This window comes from Macrobrachium rosenbergii, chromosome 13, assembly GCF_040412425.1.
Source record: "Macrobrachium rosenbergii isolate ZJJX-2024 chromosome 13, ASM4041242v1, whole genome shotgun sequence".
Lineage (NCBI taxonomy): Eukaryota > Metazoa > Arthropoda > Malacostraca > Decapoda > Palaemonidae > Macrobrachium > Macrobrachium rosenbergii.
The window spans coordinates 43209551-43226731 of NC_089753.1; the positions used below are offsets into that span (position 1 = coordinate 43209551).

A 17181-nucleotide genomic window follows, 5' to 3' on the forward strand; every position below is an offset into this window, starting at 1 on the left:
TAATGCTCATATCACTAACGAGAACTGGAAGGTCAAAACAAGCTATTCCTCTCTTAACTACGAAAAATCCCTCTCTCTCTCTCTCTCTCTCTCTCTCTCTCTCTCTCTCTCTCTCTCTCTCTCTCTCTCTCTCCTGATGCACCTGCAACTGTAGCCCAATGTTCATGTACAGCTTGTCATTTTCACTCGGCCAAACCTTACTTACGTTGGTATCCGGTGTGTTTTCCAGTTTTTCTTTTTTGTCATTCTTTTCATTTTGTATAATGATTATACTGTCGTTACCATCATTATCCTCATTTTTATCGTAAATCCACACTGTTAAGGAAAACTGCCAGCTGTAACGTAACATTTTCCCTCTATTGTACATAGGTGTTAAGAATCGTCAAAATTGCTTCAGCATTCCTGAATGTTTTCTAGTTATTATTATTATTATTATTATTATTATTATTATTATTATTATTGTTATTATTATTATTATTATTATTATTATTATTATTATTATATCTAAAAAATATTCAGAAAGACTATAACAGAAAGTTTTTAATATCCTTCCATTTTTTCACGCAATAGCGTAGAATTTTTATAGAAATAGCCAGATACTTCACGATATGTTACATTTTTAAGATTAGCGAAGGAGAGAAGATTGTTTGAGGTACAAATTGCATGACAGAAATGATGGACAGGGGAGTCAAGAAGAACGTAAGAGAGAAAAAGAAGGCAGGTTAACAGAAACAGAGGAGAGAACGTGAATATTAAATCTGAGAAGAATAAAATTGTTTTTACTGAGAAGTAAATTGAAAGAGTAAGGTTAATGGGAAAATGGATCTCAGAATAAAAGATGCTGACAGAGAGGTACTGTTAACAGTGAATGCATTCCTCGATCAGTGGACTATCCTGGAGATATGTTGAATGAGGAGGATATATGAGAGACAGAGATGAATAATGCAAGTGGAAAAGGTTAATTAAGAGGATGAAGAATGGAGAAATGCCAAATTTGATAGAGTGACAAGTGAGACGCTGAGGTACGTTGCCGATTGTGCGGTTGAGTGGCTGACCAGAGTTTATAACGTATGTCTGGATGTGGGAAAGGTGCCAAATAAATGAGTGAGAAGATTAATTGTTCCATTCTATAAAGTTAAAGATCATAGAGGCAAATGTAACATTACTTGGCAAATTAAGGACTTTATATGGTAGGATTTTGAATGGGAAAATAAACTAGATAAGAGAGGCTGATATGAGAAGATTGATGTATGTTAAGACGGGGGGAAAAGTGTGTTGATGAATTTGTTGTTATGGAACATCATATATATATATATATATATATATATATATATATATATATATATATATATATATATATATATATATATATATATATATATATATATATATATATATACAGTATATGTATGTATATATATACATTACTGAGCCGTTTCCGAGGAACTTGCAGTAGGTGTTACCATTCTGTTTTTTTTTTTTTTTTTTTTTTTTTTTTTTTTTTTTTTTTTATTTAGTGCCCAAAGAGCTTAAATGCCGACGGCGTATGTGTCTACTTGACAGTCACCCATCAAGTGCTGACCACACCCTACGCGAGGGAAAGAGATTAATATATACATACCGAGTGCATCGTTGCTCAGAGCTTCAGCAACATCTTCGGCTCGCTCTCGCTCAGATCGATCGACGAGAAGCGGCCAATGGTTCTCGTAAGCCTTCCGCAACTGTGGAGGTATCCTGATCCTCTCGAGGTCCCTCTTAATCACTCCTTCGGGCTGTGACATTGACATAGGGGCCATGCGCTCCCGCGGGCCATATGGCGGCTGCTCGAACCTGTCCTTCCTGGAGGCCACACTCCAGTTGTAGGGGAAAGGCTCGGAAATGTTCCTCCTCGGGGCCAACCTCGATGGTGGAGGTCGCGCCGGCAGTGGAGGCTCCTTCGTGCATTTCCACGAATGCGAGAGTTCGTCGCGAGTTGCTCCCATGATATCCTGGAGGATATGATACCGAGGAGATGCTCGATTCGTCAGGCTCGGAGGAGGAAGCGGTGCAAAGGTTCTCGGAGGACTCGTAGGACGCCAGCACGCCTTCGGAGGGGATTCTTTCTTGTTCAGTTTTGGCTTGGCGTCGCGGGGGGGAACCGGTGGTGGACTTGGCCCACTGACTTTCCTTGGAAGTGTGTTTCTGCTGCCCAGCTTCGGTGATTTGACCTGTTCCTTTCCCCCCATGGTGATTTGACCTGACCTTTTCCTCCGGAGGCGAACGGATTTCCTTCGGATACGAGGAGTCACCTTAACAGTTTCTTCAGTTGATTATGAAAGAAAAATTCTGCAAGAGCTTGACGTGAATAGTTCTTTTGACCAGTTTCAAGTTTCACGAACGTTCACAGAGAGTATCCTACCAAGTCCTACTCGAGGTGAAGGAAAAAATAACGAAGCTACTGAAACTTGCAAATGACCTCTGGAGTTAGTTGTTGGCAGTATACAGTGGGTCACAGTGTGGCCAGAGAAACCAACTGACTGAGTGAATTTTCGCTAGTGTTGTTAAGCCACACTAAGAAATCGCATTAGTTACGCTTCTGGAATAGAAAGACCCGATTTTCACTAATGTCCTCATTGTATGAAATCAATAATATACATGATTCAGCGATCAAGTTGACATTTGTGTATGTGTGAATTACACGTTCTTAAATCAGTAAGTCGTTGAGCAGTTATATTTCTCGTACGACATCATTGTTTTTTACTTCGAAAAATTATTTGACGTTATATTTTTGCAGTCAAAAGCAGCCCAGTTCCAAGATTCATTTCTGATCAAGGAGTCACTAACATTTATATATCTTGAGTTAAAGACACTTTAGTTTTGCGAACATTTTAAGGAAAAAAACAAACAACAGTTAAGAGGACCAAATTTTCGTGAATAATTTTAGTCAATAGAACTGATGATATTCACTTTTGCAGTAACAGAAGCTAAAGTTTCAAGAATCTGTTAAACCAAAAAATAAATAATTCAGATACATCTGTGCGCCTTGAACAGGTAAAAAGTTCAAAGAATTAGTAACATTTCTGCATCCGAGATCACCAAAGCCTCGAAAACTTTCAAACCAAAAAATCACAAAAAAAAAAAAAAAAGTTTCACGAAGGTTTTAAACCATGAAATCGCCGAGCAGAGACGTTTATCCAGACAAGTGGTCAGAGACACTACCAGAAGCTTCTTAACTAGGTATAAAATAACTCCCACAGAATGCTGTAGCTGTCTTCTCGACTGCGTCCTCTAGCGGAAGGAAGCAGAGATAAGATATGGAAATGTCTTGAGGAAATTCTGTTTGTTTTTCCAAGCGTAGCCTGATACGCAGATGCCTGGGAAATCCAGCTAGAATTTGTACTTCAGTTTGACGTGATGGTAGGAGATATGTCTGTATCCATTTCCATTCCTAATATTCCTCTCCAGTTTCCCATGATTCGTAAAAGACCTACCTCATTTTGCTAATTAAATCTTACAGAGCTGGCTAGTCAAATCTTTTGTATTTTGTAACGTTCTAAGCTATTCGAAAATAGCTGCTTCAATTTTAAAAAGACGTCCCTTGTCCGCCTACACACATCCTCTTGTACAGTGTATGTATACAATTAGTATGCATACTCATTGTGCATTTCATGCAATTTCCATTTAAAATATATTACATTTGAGCATGAATGATTTCGCCCGCAAGTTGCCAAAAAGTGCCATAAAGAATATTGCTGAAATAACTAATGAAAATTGCAAAAACGACCAGGAACAAAAAGCCGGTAATCAGATATGCAATAACAGCCCTTAATTCACGGAACGATAAGTCATGAATTTGAAAATTCCATAGAGAAATGCCATTCCTGAGGTGCTTTGTTCTTATTAATAAGTGGAACTCATTTCCCTGGGAGATCGAGAAATAACAGTGTTAAGGATTCAGAATGTATACTCAGCACTTACATGTGATTTCAAGGTAATATAGATAAATAAAATTAAAAAAATATATATATATTACAGTGTATGAGTATAACGCCATTTCTCTCTATGCAAAGAGAAATATGTCTTGCTGCATCAGGCTTGAACCCGCATTCAAGTGACGCAATGAGTTCCTTATACACAAACTGCGTCACATAGACGCGAGTTCGTGCCTGCTTGGGGAACTAGAGACGCATTTCCGTTTTTCAAATGCTTGTTTAGATATATATATATATATATATATATATATATATATATATATATATATATATATATATATATATATATATATAATGTGTGTGTGTGTGTGTATATATATATAAACAAGCATTTGAAAAAATGGAAATGAATGATCTTAGGCAGGTAGGCGTCTATGTACAGAAGGGATAGTTGTGAATGTATATATGTATATGTTTATACATATTTATATATATAGATATACATATTCATATATATATATATATATGTAATATATATGCGCGTATATAATATATATATACTGTACATATATATATATACATTCACAACTAAAGTCTTCCGTACATAGACTCCTACCTGCCTAAGATTTTTCATTCATTTTGCCTTACCCCGGCCATTAGTCAGCCTGTCATAAATGCCCTACTCCAAAAAAAAAGAAAAAAAAAAAAAAAAAAATAAATTTTAAAATAACAAAAAATAATTATATACATATATATATATATATATATATATATATATATATATATATATATATATATATATATATATATATATATATATATATATATATAAGGAACCACCAAAGAGGAGATTCCTAAAGCCCTCTGAGTTGCGGAATAGGGAAAAAAAGAGAGAAGTTTTACATTACAGCTTAACCCTAAAGAGAGGGGAATTTTTTCTCCCCTCGCTGGTTATTTATAAGGGCTTTGAAGGAAGGGGGTAGGGTGGGAGGGGGATGTGATTACGCCCATAGATGCTTAGGACTAATAGAGTGCCTAAACGCTTAAACGCTGCGGAATATGCTCCTGGGGAATTAATGATATGCTCTTTACGCTCTTTCTAGGCATTTTTATGACCTCACAAGAAGTTTTTCATTTTTACTTTATTCACGGAAGGACTGTAGGCCACTACTGCACATCTCTTAGTAAAGTGTGTTTGATAAGTATTTATAGAATTGGAATATAAAATTTAGGCCAAAGGTTAAGCACTGGGACCAATGAGATCATTCAGAACTGAAAGGGAAACTAAGATTAAAGAGATTTTAAAGGTGTAACAGGAGAAAAACCTCTCAGTTGCATTATGAAACAAACATTAAGAGAGAGTGGAAAGTATGATGAAAGAAAGAGGATACAAACAGAGGTACAGTAAAAGGAATGAAAGCGGTTGCAACTAGGGGCCGAAGGGACGCTGTAAAGAACCGTAAGTAGTGCACTGACGACACTACCTCCTAGGGGGTATAAGCGTTTGTGTTCAATGCACAGAAGCATGACGCTACATGCTTGTGTGCGTTAGAACACATACGCAATTATAGGCCTATTTCTGAGATACTTCAGGTTTGCCATATCGTCATGAATTATTACCCGTTATAAATAACCTAATATGTCTTGTAAAAGGTTGGGTTTAGCAATAACACGTCTATCAACAACTCGCTGTGATATAATAGGCCTACACCAATAACACCACTACCCTTCTGCTAAAACCGACCCCTAATGCGGTTGCTAGTAGCGACAATTACTACAGATATACTATAGGCCATCCACCGGTAATGACCGCTAGTGACATCTATATGATTACAGCAACTATTACTTTTACTAATCGTCTGCTAATAGCGATCATCGCTATTAATGAACACTGCTCTTGCTCTTTCCCAGATACTTATGACGAAACCAGCACTATCTAAAGACAGCACTCGCGGCATCTCCTAGCGACATGCTAACTACCTACCACAGTACTACCCCCGCTACTGTTGTCCATCTTGTACCCAGGATTAAATAGAATACTCTTTTAATTCTGCTTGTAACAACCACAAACGTCGCCTACCTAATAACAGCAATGACTACTACAGTACTACTAAACATCTGCTATTAGCGGCCACCGCAGTAGCGCCGTGTAATCCACCCACACACGGCGACAACGCCCTAAGCGGCGAGAGGGCTTCCATATGACACGGAAATCCCAAAGACGCAGATGAAAAGAAGAGTATTCTCGGCGGTAAGCTCTTGTAGATGCCTCCCCGCCCACTACGCAATTGGGAAGATCGCTTCTGTTTAAGAGGTATTCCCCCGTGACGCTCGCCCAGAAAGAGGGCCAGCCCGCTTCAGATACCCGCAGGAGGATGTGTGATAATAAACATCAGAGGCGGACGCTAGGTGGCGGAAATTCCTATCGGAAAAATACGGTGACGAGAAAAGATTGAAATAAATTACAAAAAAAAAAAAAAAAAAAAAAAAGAGTGGGAATTCACTCACTGGGAAAGGCCGACACTTGGAAACGTACGCACAAAAGAATGATGAAAAGATGAGACATTCACAAAGTTAAGTCATACATTTATTATACAAATTAGTACGCGCGCATACCAATCTCACATCCAAATGCGTACTTCACGCACGCGCATTTGGTTGCATTTTGTCATCAATGGAGGCTGGAGACATAAAAACATAATCAAAGCTTTGAAAAAGAGTATTTATACGAGTATATACGAAAAAGGAAGAAGAGCAGCCTTCTTCAGTCTGTATATAACTTGGGTTTGTGTTTCCTAACAGCCGTCAAACTAATTATATTACATCAATCAGTTTGGTAATTAATCTTTACTTTTTTTCTCTCGCAGAGGCAGCCTCGTCGATTTCATAAACTTAATTGACAACAGAGGTGAAAATCTATCGGTAATCACTAAATGGGTCCACAGAGGCATGGTCTGAAAAAATGCCAATGTAGCAAGCACTCAAAAAGTACGATGGCTAATCTGTAAAACGAGTCTGATGGTGAAAATATTCAAAAGCTAGCTAAAGGTTCAATGGTTCAAAAGAACCCCAATGGGGAATATCATCAAAAGGAGTAAAAATAGTCTGGCGGTGAAAATATTCAAGAGCTAGCTAAATTTAGGTTCAAGTGTTAAAAAAAATGGGGCGTGTTATCAGAAAAGCAGTAAATAGTGTCTGATAGTGAAAATATTCAAAATCTATATAAAGGTTCAAGTGTTCAAAAGGACCCGATGGGGCATGTCATCAAAGGAGTGTATGTGGTGTATTTTTTACGTATACTCGGCGAAACGTGTCTTCAAATGGAGTATTATGACAAGAATTCTAACAATTCAGTGGTTCATTTCTTGAAAATGTGTCTAGGGGTTCAAGTATTTCTTGAAATTGCCATATGATTCAGTCTTCACGAAATGACTTCAGAGCTTTGAATCATCGTAATTGGTGCAAATCTTTAAAAGGAGCGCAAATAGCCGATATCTTTCAGAGGAATGTAAAGTTGCAAATCCTGAACCGATTCATACGAGGTTATCTTGAAAACTAGTTCGGTTGTTCAATTTTAAAATGCTCTCTCTCTCTCTCATTCGTATCTAAGATCAAGAAAACCTCGAACAACAGGAAAGCGAAGAAGAGCCTAGAGGTTATCCCACGAGGCTAAGATAAACATTGAGGAATATTTATAGCGGGATTTTACACTCAGCCTCCTCCTCCTCCTCCTCCTCCTCCTCCTCCTCCTCCTCCTCCTCCTCCTCCTCCTCCCCCCCCCCCCATTACCACCAGCCTCCCACCTACCCTCTGTCCTATCCTTATAAACGGGTGACACTAATTTTACACCCAAGTCCACCACCTCCTCCCCCTCCCATCCCCTATCCCTCCCCATCCCCTCTTTTCACTAGAAACATCGTCTCCCTTCTGTCCCCCCACCCCCGTTCCCCATTAATGGGTTGACACTGATAGAGACATGCGATCTGCCCCATGAACCCCCATCTTCCTCGTGTCTACTTCCATATACCCCCCTACCTGACAAACCCCTTCCACCAACCTAACCGGGGAAGGGGGGAGGAAGCAACCCGGCTCATCCCATTCATTAAAGTGCAACGTGCGGCACCTGTTGCAAAGCTCTTCTACAGGTTTGAGATCGCATCTTTCACGATGTCATGCAACATGCTGCCGGTGCCACTTGACGAGCATGCGCCATAAATACCCTATCTCGCATTGCACTCACGTAATTTGGGGCACTTTGCGATTTCTTTACAAAATCAAGCCTAGTACTAAGGTTTCTTCAAACCTAGAACTAAGGATTTCTTCAAACCTAGTACTAAGGTTTCTTCAAACCTAGAACTAAGTATTTCTTCAAACCTAGTACTAAGGTTTCTTCAAACCTAGAACTAAGTATTTCTTCAAACCTAGTACTAAGATTTCTTCAAACCTAGAACTAAGGATTTCTTCAAACCTAGAACTAAGGTTTCTTCAAACCTAGAACTAAGTATTTCTTCAAACCTAGTACTAAGATTTCTTGAAACCTAGAACTAAGGATTTCTTCAAACCTAGTACTAAGGTTTCTTCAAACCTAGAACTAAGGATTTCTTCAAACCTAGTACTAAGGTTTCTTTAAACCTAGAACTAAGGATTTCTTCAAACCTAGTGCTCAGGTTTCTTCATGCCTAGTACTAAGGTTTCTTCAAGCCTAGTACTAAGGTTTCTTCAAATCTCGTACTAAGGTTTCGTCATACCTAGTACTAGGGTTTCTTCAAAGCTAGTACTAAGGTTTCCTCATACCTAATACTAAGGTTTCTTCCAGCCAAGGGATTTCTTTAAACCTGCCGCTAGACGTAGTGCTAAGGTTTTTTCAAACTAGTATTAAGGTTTCTTCAGACCTAGTACTAAGGATTTCTTCAAACTTAGAACTTCTAGCCTAGTGCTAAGGTTTCTTCATATCTAATACTAAAGTTTCTTCAAACTTAGCACTAAGGTCTCATCAACCAAGGTACTGATGTTTCTTCATGCCCTTGGTCATTTCTCAAACTTAGCACTAAGGTCTCATCAACCAAGGTACTGATGTTTCTTCATGCCCTTGGTCATTTCGTCATGTTCTTCAACGGTAGCTAGAGAGAGAGAGAGAGAGAGTGAGATTTCGCGGTCCTTTACGAAAATATGCACGTAGAGGGTCGTTTTATGACCACTTTTCTGCGAAGGGGAGGGATGGGATGGTAGCGTTAGTGCTTGATCAGTCATGCCGACAACTGTTGATGAAGAAAAGAACAGAAAATAAATAGGGAAGCAAAGAAAAGTTCACTTGATTGACCTAACCCGAACCTTAATGTAAACAGTGCTGAATTTTCTGAATTAATACATAAAAAAAACCATAAAAAGGTATTGTTACTATTACTAATGGTATTCATGTATTCGTGGTTATATATCAATAAACGATTATGAACTTAATAGAAGGCTTCTACAGAATATACATCATTGATGATAAATAAGAAGTGGGCTTTAAAAAAAAGGTGTTACATTGTATGTAGTAAAAGCAAATAGCAATAAATTATTAACCAATAAACCCCCCAAAAAAGAGAAATAAACATAAGGATTGCATGCATGAGCATAAAGTCAAGCAAGGAAATGCTACTGGTACAGGAACTATGGCAAAACACAAGGTCACAGAAAATTAGTGAGAACGTTTCTTACACTACCAAGATGCATGAGCATTGTTGAATAATAGCACAGATACCCTTAACGGTTAAACCCCGTAGGGGATTAGTGTCGCCAGTGCACCTCACGTGGTGCACTGTAGGCATTACTAAAGGGTCTTTACAGCGTCCTTTCGGCCCCTAGCTGCAACCTCTTTCATTCCTTTTCTGTACCTCCGTTCATATTCTCTTTCTTCCATCTGACTTTCCATCCTCTCTAACAATTGTTTCATAGTGCAACCGCGAGGTTTTCCTCCTGTTACAACTTTCAAACTTCTTACTGTCAATTTCCCTTTCAGTGCTGAATAACCTTACAGGTTCCAGTTCTTGGCCTTAGGCCTAAATTCTATGTTCTTAACGGTTAAACAAATAGGTGGAGCAAAGCAAGATTATGTATGAAAGTTTGCCACTCACTTTACAAGTGGCATTTTTTTACACTTAAAAATATTTGGTCACAAATGATCCATTAATTTCGAATTCACTTTACCCTGTGAATACCTTACACCTTATGGGAATTGTGTCAGTGCCTCTGCTCGGACCAGAAGAGACTGATGACTGAATCACTGTCGCCCATGTTGCAACCCAGATGGGCTCGAATCCTGGTCAGGGTAGATGCACTTATAATATATAGTTCCCATTGTATCTAAGGTACTCACAAGGTTATGTGAATTCAATATTAATGGGGCATTCATTGCCTAATGTGTGATATATATATATATATATATATATATATATATATATATATATATATATATATATATATATATATATATATATATATATATATATATGTAGATTGATTCACTCATTCATTCAAGGTAGGTTTATGAATGCATGTCTGAATAAGCAATATATCAGCTTTCCAAGGTATTACATTATTCTTGTATGTACCCAAAATGATATATATAAAATTTATTCATTTCCTGAAAACATCACAACTATCAGAATATTAGATCAAATTCCCAAACCCTTCAGCTGTTTACTTCCTCCTCTTACAACAATAATTGTCCAAAGCTAATTTATGCAAGTGGAGTCGATGCCTCGAGTCCTTGCGTCTGTGATATATCGCACAGCCTCCCAAAAGTCAAAGACAAAAATAAAATCAATAAAAATTACCCACTTCCTGTACGTAATCTGATAAGAGCATCTCTGGGCGCAGCCCCGCCACTCTACTTCATAAATGTCAGGCTGTGTCGTGGGCACGACATCTCTGACGATCACGGGAACTCGTGTGGAAAATTTGAGGCCACGTTCATGAAGTCCACCAAGCCGCAGGAAAACGTAAGCTGCGTTCATGAGGTCTTTCATGAAAGTGGAAAATTTTAGGCCGCGTTCTCAAGAGCTCAATGGCACACAGGAAAACGAAAGCTGCGTTCATGAGGTCTCTCATGAAAATGGAAAATTTGAGGTCACGTTCTTAAGAGTTTAATGGCACGCAGGAAAACATAAGCTCCGTTCATTAGGTCCTTCATGAAAAGAGGAAATTTGAAGCCAAGTTCATGAATTCTTTCATGACACGCAGGAAAACGTAAGCTGCTTTCATAAGGTCTTTCATGAAAATGAAAAATTTGAAGCCACGTTCATGAAGTCTTACATGGGGCGCAGGAAAACATAAGCTCCGTTCATTAGGTCTTTCATGAAAATTAAACGCTTGAAGCCCACGTTCATGAAGTCTTTTATGGCAAGTAAGGAAACGTAATCTACGTTCATGAGGTCTTTCATGAAAATGGAAAATTTGAAGCCACGTTCATGAAGTCTTTCATGGCACGCAGGAAAACATAAGCTGCGTTCATGAGGTCTTTCATAAAAACGGAATATATAAGCTACGTTCATAAGGTCATTTACGAAAAGTGTACAGTTCAGGACACAAGTGCGAAGTTGAAGTGCCTACAGAACTGGTGGAAAATTTATACCTCATTAGTGAAGTCATTTACAACAGATGGAAAACATACGCCATATTTGTAGCGTCATTTAAAATAAGTAGAACATTTCAGCCACGTTTCTTCATGCATTCACTTTATGGTTAATTAATATAATAATAATAATAATAATAATAATAATAATAATAATAATAATAGTAATAATAATAATAATAATAATAATAATAATAATAATAAAGTAAATTCATAAATTCACCCATACATACATGCATACATAGTCATTCATGCTTTTATATATATATATATATATATATATATATATATATATATATATATATATATATATATATATATATATAAATATAATTATACAATATAAAATTTTGTCTCTAGAAACAATGAGCTCTGAAAGGTGTTTCCCCTCATTAGAGAGAGAGAGAGATCCTCACAAATATAGCGTTTTCTACATATTGTACAACAGGTGGCCACAGTCATATATTCTGCCTTTACGTGCGCACCACCCACTCAATTTTTTACTATTTAAAATCGTCTAGTCACTGCATCCACCAAATCTCACAACGCTTACGAAACCATATTTCGCAAACGCACCAAAAGACGACAGACAGCTACTCGAGAATAAAGAGAAATAAATAAATAAAGAATAATACACAAGGCGTCACACAGGGAGAGGAAGACCTGCAAGGTACGAGTACACCTGTAACGTGAGACAGATCTTGATAGTGACACGGCCCGTCACCATCGTTTAAAACTGCATCGCTAAATTAGAGAGGAAATATGATTGTAGAAATTGCATTTGGAGGGTTTAAAGATTTCTTGCATTTTGGAAATATTTGAGTTAAATGGAATGGAATGTATAGAATTTAGAATAGATTAGAATATAGACTTTAGGCCAAAGACCAAGCTGAAATGGAAATTGAGAGCACAAAGGGAGGAAAGCCTCTTAGTTACACTATGAAACAGTTGTTATGAGAAGGTGGAAAGATAGATGGAAGAAAGAGAATGTCAACGGAGGTACAGTAAAAGAAATGAAAAGGGGGTTGCAGCTAGGGGCCGAAGGAACGTTGCAAGCACCTGTAGTAATGCCTACAGTGCGCCGAGTGAGGTGCATTGACGGCACCGCTCCCCGCCTCCCCCCGAGGAGAATATTTGAGTTAAATTACTTGTATTTTTATTTTCTGTTTGAGTCTGGGTTACGAGGAATTATATGCTTATAAAATTGTCATAACATATTCAGATCGGTTCATTATTACTAATAGAAATATTAATTACTCTCAATATTACTTGTGGAATTCTTCGCCACTACAGATTACTTATAAAATTACTTTTCCACTTTTCAGTCTAGCTTGGGGAATCTCTTCTCTCTTCCGTTTTCTGTGAAGCTCCATCATCCTATACCTGGCCCCTTCTCTTTCTTTTTTTTTTATTACTCCAGGCCCGGGCTAGATAAAGGCACTGGTTTGTGGACCCAAATAAAAGAAAGTCGAGCGTGGAAGAACATTTGCAAGAGATCTCTGCAGTCTAATGCAAACGGCAATATGAAACAAGTAAAAAATGCGCCGAAGTTTCTTTGGCGCAGTCGAGTTTTCTAAACAGCGTGTAATCAAGGCCACTAACAATAAGTCTATCTTTCGGTGGACTCGGTATAATGCTGTATGAGCCGCGGTCCATGAAACTTTAATCACGGACCGGTAGTGGCCTGTCATTTGTCGTTGCCAGACGCACGGTTAATTTTAATCTTAAATAAAATAAAACTACTGAGGCTAGAGGGCTGCAATCTGGTATGTTTGACGATTGGAGGGTGGATGATCGACATAGCAATTTGCAGCCCTCTAGCCTCAGCAGTTTTTAAGATCTGGGGGTGGACAGAAAAAGTGCGGATAGAAAAAAGTGTGGTCGGACAGACAAAGCCGGCACAATAGTTTTTTTTTTTTTTTTATTTTACAGAAAACTAAAAATTTATATTGTTTATGTTGAGCAGTTCTTAATTGAGAGAGAGAGAGGAGGGGGGAAGGTTAAACTTTATGGTACTCACTATTTGAAATTAGCAGAAAAACTAAATGAAATTAAGCAGAAAAGGAGAGAGAAAGGGTTTTAAAAAGGAAGATGAGAGAGAGAGAGGGGGGGGTGGATGTTTAGCTGTACAGGACTCTCTATTAGAAAGTGAGGCAGATCAGGAGAGGAAACGGATTTCAAAAGAGAGAGTGAAAAAGGTTAGCGCTCACGTGCACCGTTGCAGGAAGGAAAGGAGAGAGAGAGAATTTCGAAGACAGTGTTCCCTGTAAACCCCAAGACAAAGGTGAACAAAAATAAATTGAAAATATTGCAACAAATCCGGAGTGCTTCTCACTAAATCTGTTTGTTTATTTAAGGCTCAGCCGAATTCTTCTTGGTACTGTACTAGTTCGGTACGTGCAAAAGCAGTTCTTTCTCTCTCTCTCTCTCTCTCTCTCTCTCTCTCTCTCTCTCCTTTCTAAAATCTTTTCTCTCCATTTCTGCTTAATTTCTGTTAGTGTGCACCATAAATTTTAACATTCTCTTTCTCTCTCTCTCTCTCTCTCTCTCTCTCTCTCTCTCTCTCTCTCTCTCTCACACAAACACACACACACACATATACACGTGCAGCTCGAAATAAATCTAAACTTAACACACACACACAGAAGAGCCGAAAATAGCTCTCTCTCTCTCTCTCTCTCTCTCTCTCTCTCTCTCTCTCTCTCTCTCTCTCTCTCTCTCTCTCCACACGAGACTCTCGAAGAGACCACAAACCTTCACTAAGAGTTCCTCTATCACACGATCCAAGTACACACACACACACACCCACCAGCTAAAGACAGGTAGAGGAGAGATCATCATCTGATTGCACAACTTCTTCAGCAGCATCTCCTGAGGGGGATGAGTTGGGCAACGTCGTCCCGTCATCCGATCTTATGAATGGGATTCGAACCGGAAGAGGCCGTGAAAAGACGGCGCGGACTGCGCATGCCAAGAATTCCACGGTAGCCAGCGGACGTAAATAAGAATGGCTGCTATAACCGGATACGCTGTAGGAGGGAGGAGGAGGAAGACGGGGAAAGGGAGGGGGGAGGGGAATGGATGCTTAAACCTCTTCATTCGCAAGGAAATGCTCGGCGTTCCTTTTGCAACGACAACAAACAGACGCACATACACACACACACATGCACTCAAGATGGAGTGGTGTTCAGATAAAGAGAGAAAGATAGAGAGAGACTGAATGTGGTGTTTCTGTTTCCTTACGTATTTAAGAGACAGAGAGAAAAAAGAATAATTTTGTTTTATTTATCTCTGTGCTTCTTTTCCCTTACTTGTGCCTGTATAGGAAAGACGGACTTATACTTTGGTACTTTTTCTTAGTGTGTGTGTGTGTGTGTGTGTGTGTCTGAGAGAGAGAGAGTCTTTAAAATCTTTATTTCCAGTTTAGGCCTACATTGGTTATTCACATTCAGTCTTACAACTTGCAGCAGCTAGATTAAGATAAAATATTTTTTGAAAAACGGAGAGAGAGAGAGAGAGAGAGAGTCAGTCAAAGGGGTGGGGAACGTTTTGACAAACGACGGGCACATACATGTCATTCTTGCGTTTGCTCCAGCTATTTGTTTGCGCACAAGAGCGTGACGTCACGGGCAAGTGACGTAACCCCCCCCCCCTTCATACTTTGGCATCAACAGTTGAAATGGCAGAGGAATGAAGGGACGTCAACCAGCTGTCAATCTCTCTGGGTCTCTTGACAGGAGACGGGTCCACTTGTCAAACTTATACTATACACTCCCTTTTTGGCATCAGCCATTCACTGAAATACTCTTCTTATTGCCTTCTATCCCTTGTTCTTTCATTTCCCTTTTTAATCTCATCGTTGTAGTTACTCGACGATGCCTGTACTTTTGGGACGGGCCATTTTTGGCAGCAAGGTCTCTCAAGTGATTCACTTTTGCATTGCATGGCATTCCCACACACTCAGTCAGTCTCTCTCTCTCTCTCTCTCTCTCTCTCTCTCTCTCTCTCTCTCTCTCTCTCTCTCTCTCTCTCTCTCTCTCTCCGTTTATATATATATATATATATATATATATATATATATATATATATATATATATATATATATATATATATATATATATATATATATATATATATATATATATATATTATATATATATATATATATATATCGTAATCTTTTATCTTAATCTAGCTGTTGTTGTCAGTTGTAAAATTGAGTGTGAATAACCAATGTATATTGGAAATAAAGATTTGAAAGACTCTCTCTCTCTCTCTCTCTCTCTCTCTCTCTCTCTCTCTCTCTCTCTCTCTCTCTCTCTCTCTCTCAAAGTGTGGGTCACAATGCTGTGAATATAGGTTTTTTTTTACCTTATAGATGCACATTCGATTTTACAAAAACAAAAAAACTTCGGCGACAATGGAACTGTTCAAAGACTTTTAAGCAAGTCGCTTCCGGTTAGGAGCCTTTGAAGTTTGCCGCCCCTCTTCACCCTCTTCCTTTGGTTGAACAAAGATTATCTGATTTATCTGACGATGGTATCGTTCGGGATGAAGATCAATGAATGTCGCTTTTCCGTCCGATTTTTTTCATATTTATAGAAAGAGCTAATGGCCAAAGCTTCTTTGCTATGTCTAGTGACAGTTTCGTTCAGAAAGCTTATGAGTTGGTGTCTGTTTTTTGCTTTTTTTTTTTTTTTTAAAGAAAGGTTATTCGATTTACCTAGTCACGGCTTCGTTCAAGAAGTACAACACGTGTCAGTTTTTCCCTCGCATTTCTTTCAAAGTGAAGATTATCTCACTTATCAGGCGACTGTTCAAGAAGACAGACAACGCGTGTCTGTTTTACGTTCGCATACTTAAAATTGACTCACATCTGCAGGCGTTTGAAACGGAACGCCATGAAAACAAATACAGGAAATGGAAAATACAAACACCCAGGACCGTTCAGCTGTTTAGGGGGTTTGGAGAAGACACAAAGAAAGCGTTTCATTATTAGCCTAACCGGACCCCCCCCCCCAAAAAAAAGCGTGTGGGCGCGCTCACACACACACACACACACACACAAAGAAAGAGGACAACGTGCTCAAGATAAGGTCCGCACGTAACAAAGATGAAACATCCTGACTAAAAAAAATATATATCAGTATGAATATTTACAAAAACGCTTCAGCGAAAATCACGCCGATAAAAGTGAAAGGAATAAAGACAAATAAAGGAAATAAAAGGAATTATATATACGAATTCTAACAACTGAAAAATACACTGGGAATATATAAACAAATCCTAACTTAAATACCAAAAATATCAGCAAAGGGAACGGTATCGAAGTAACTGACAAAAAAATGAATAAAGGAAAAATATAAAAACAGACTTGAGCAAAGAGAGTATATAACAGAGCAACTGATAAAATATAGGCAATTAATATCAAAGATTGAGAACATCCAAGAAAGCCGAACAAACCAAAACGTTATTTTTCTCTCTCGTCAACTAACTGCTATTGCAACCCAAAGCAGTCAACTGACTACTAAGTGCGTCACCAACTATTTATGTCAAAAGGGACACAGTTGGTGTGGAGAGAGAGAGAGAGTGTGTGTGTGTGTGTGTGTGTACAGAGAGAGAGAGAGATTAAAGTTCTTAAAACTCGTCATTCAT

The 17181-nt window shown here is 38.5% G+C and overlaps 2 protein-coding genes across 4 annotated transcripts in view; one reads left to right on the top strand and one right to left on the bottom strand.

The window, feature by feature from the left end:
- LOC136845238 (uncharacterized) overlaps nucleotides 1–17181 on the top strand; it is a 211881-nt gene that overhangs the window by 143756 nt on the left and 50944 nt on the right. The gene's annotated exons all lie outside the window — the stretch shown is intronic.
- The window catches only part of stumps (DBB domain-containing protein stumps), a 68250-nt gene that overhangs the window by 28678 nt on the left and 22391 nt on the right, over nucleotides 1–17181 (bottom strand). The window lies entirely within an intron of this gene.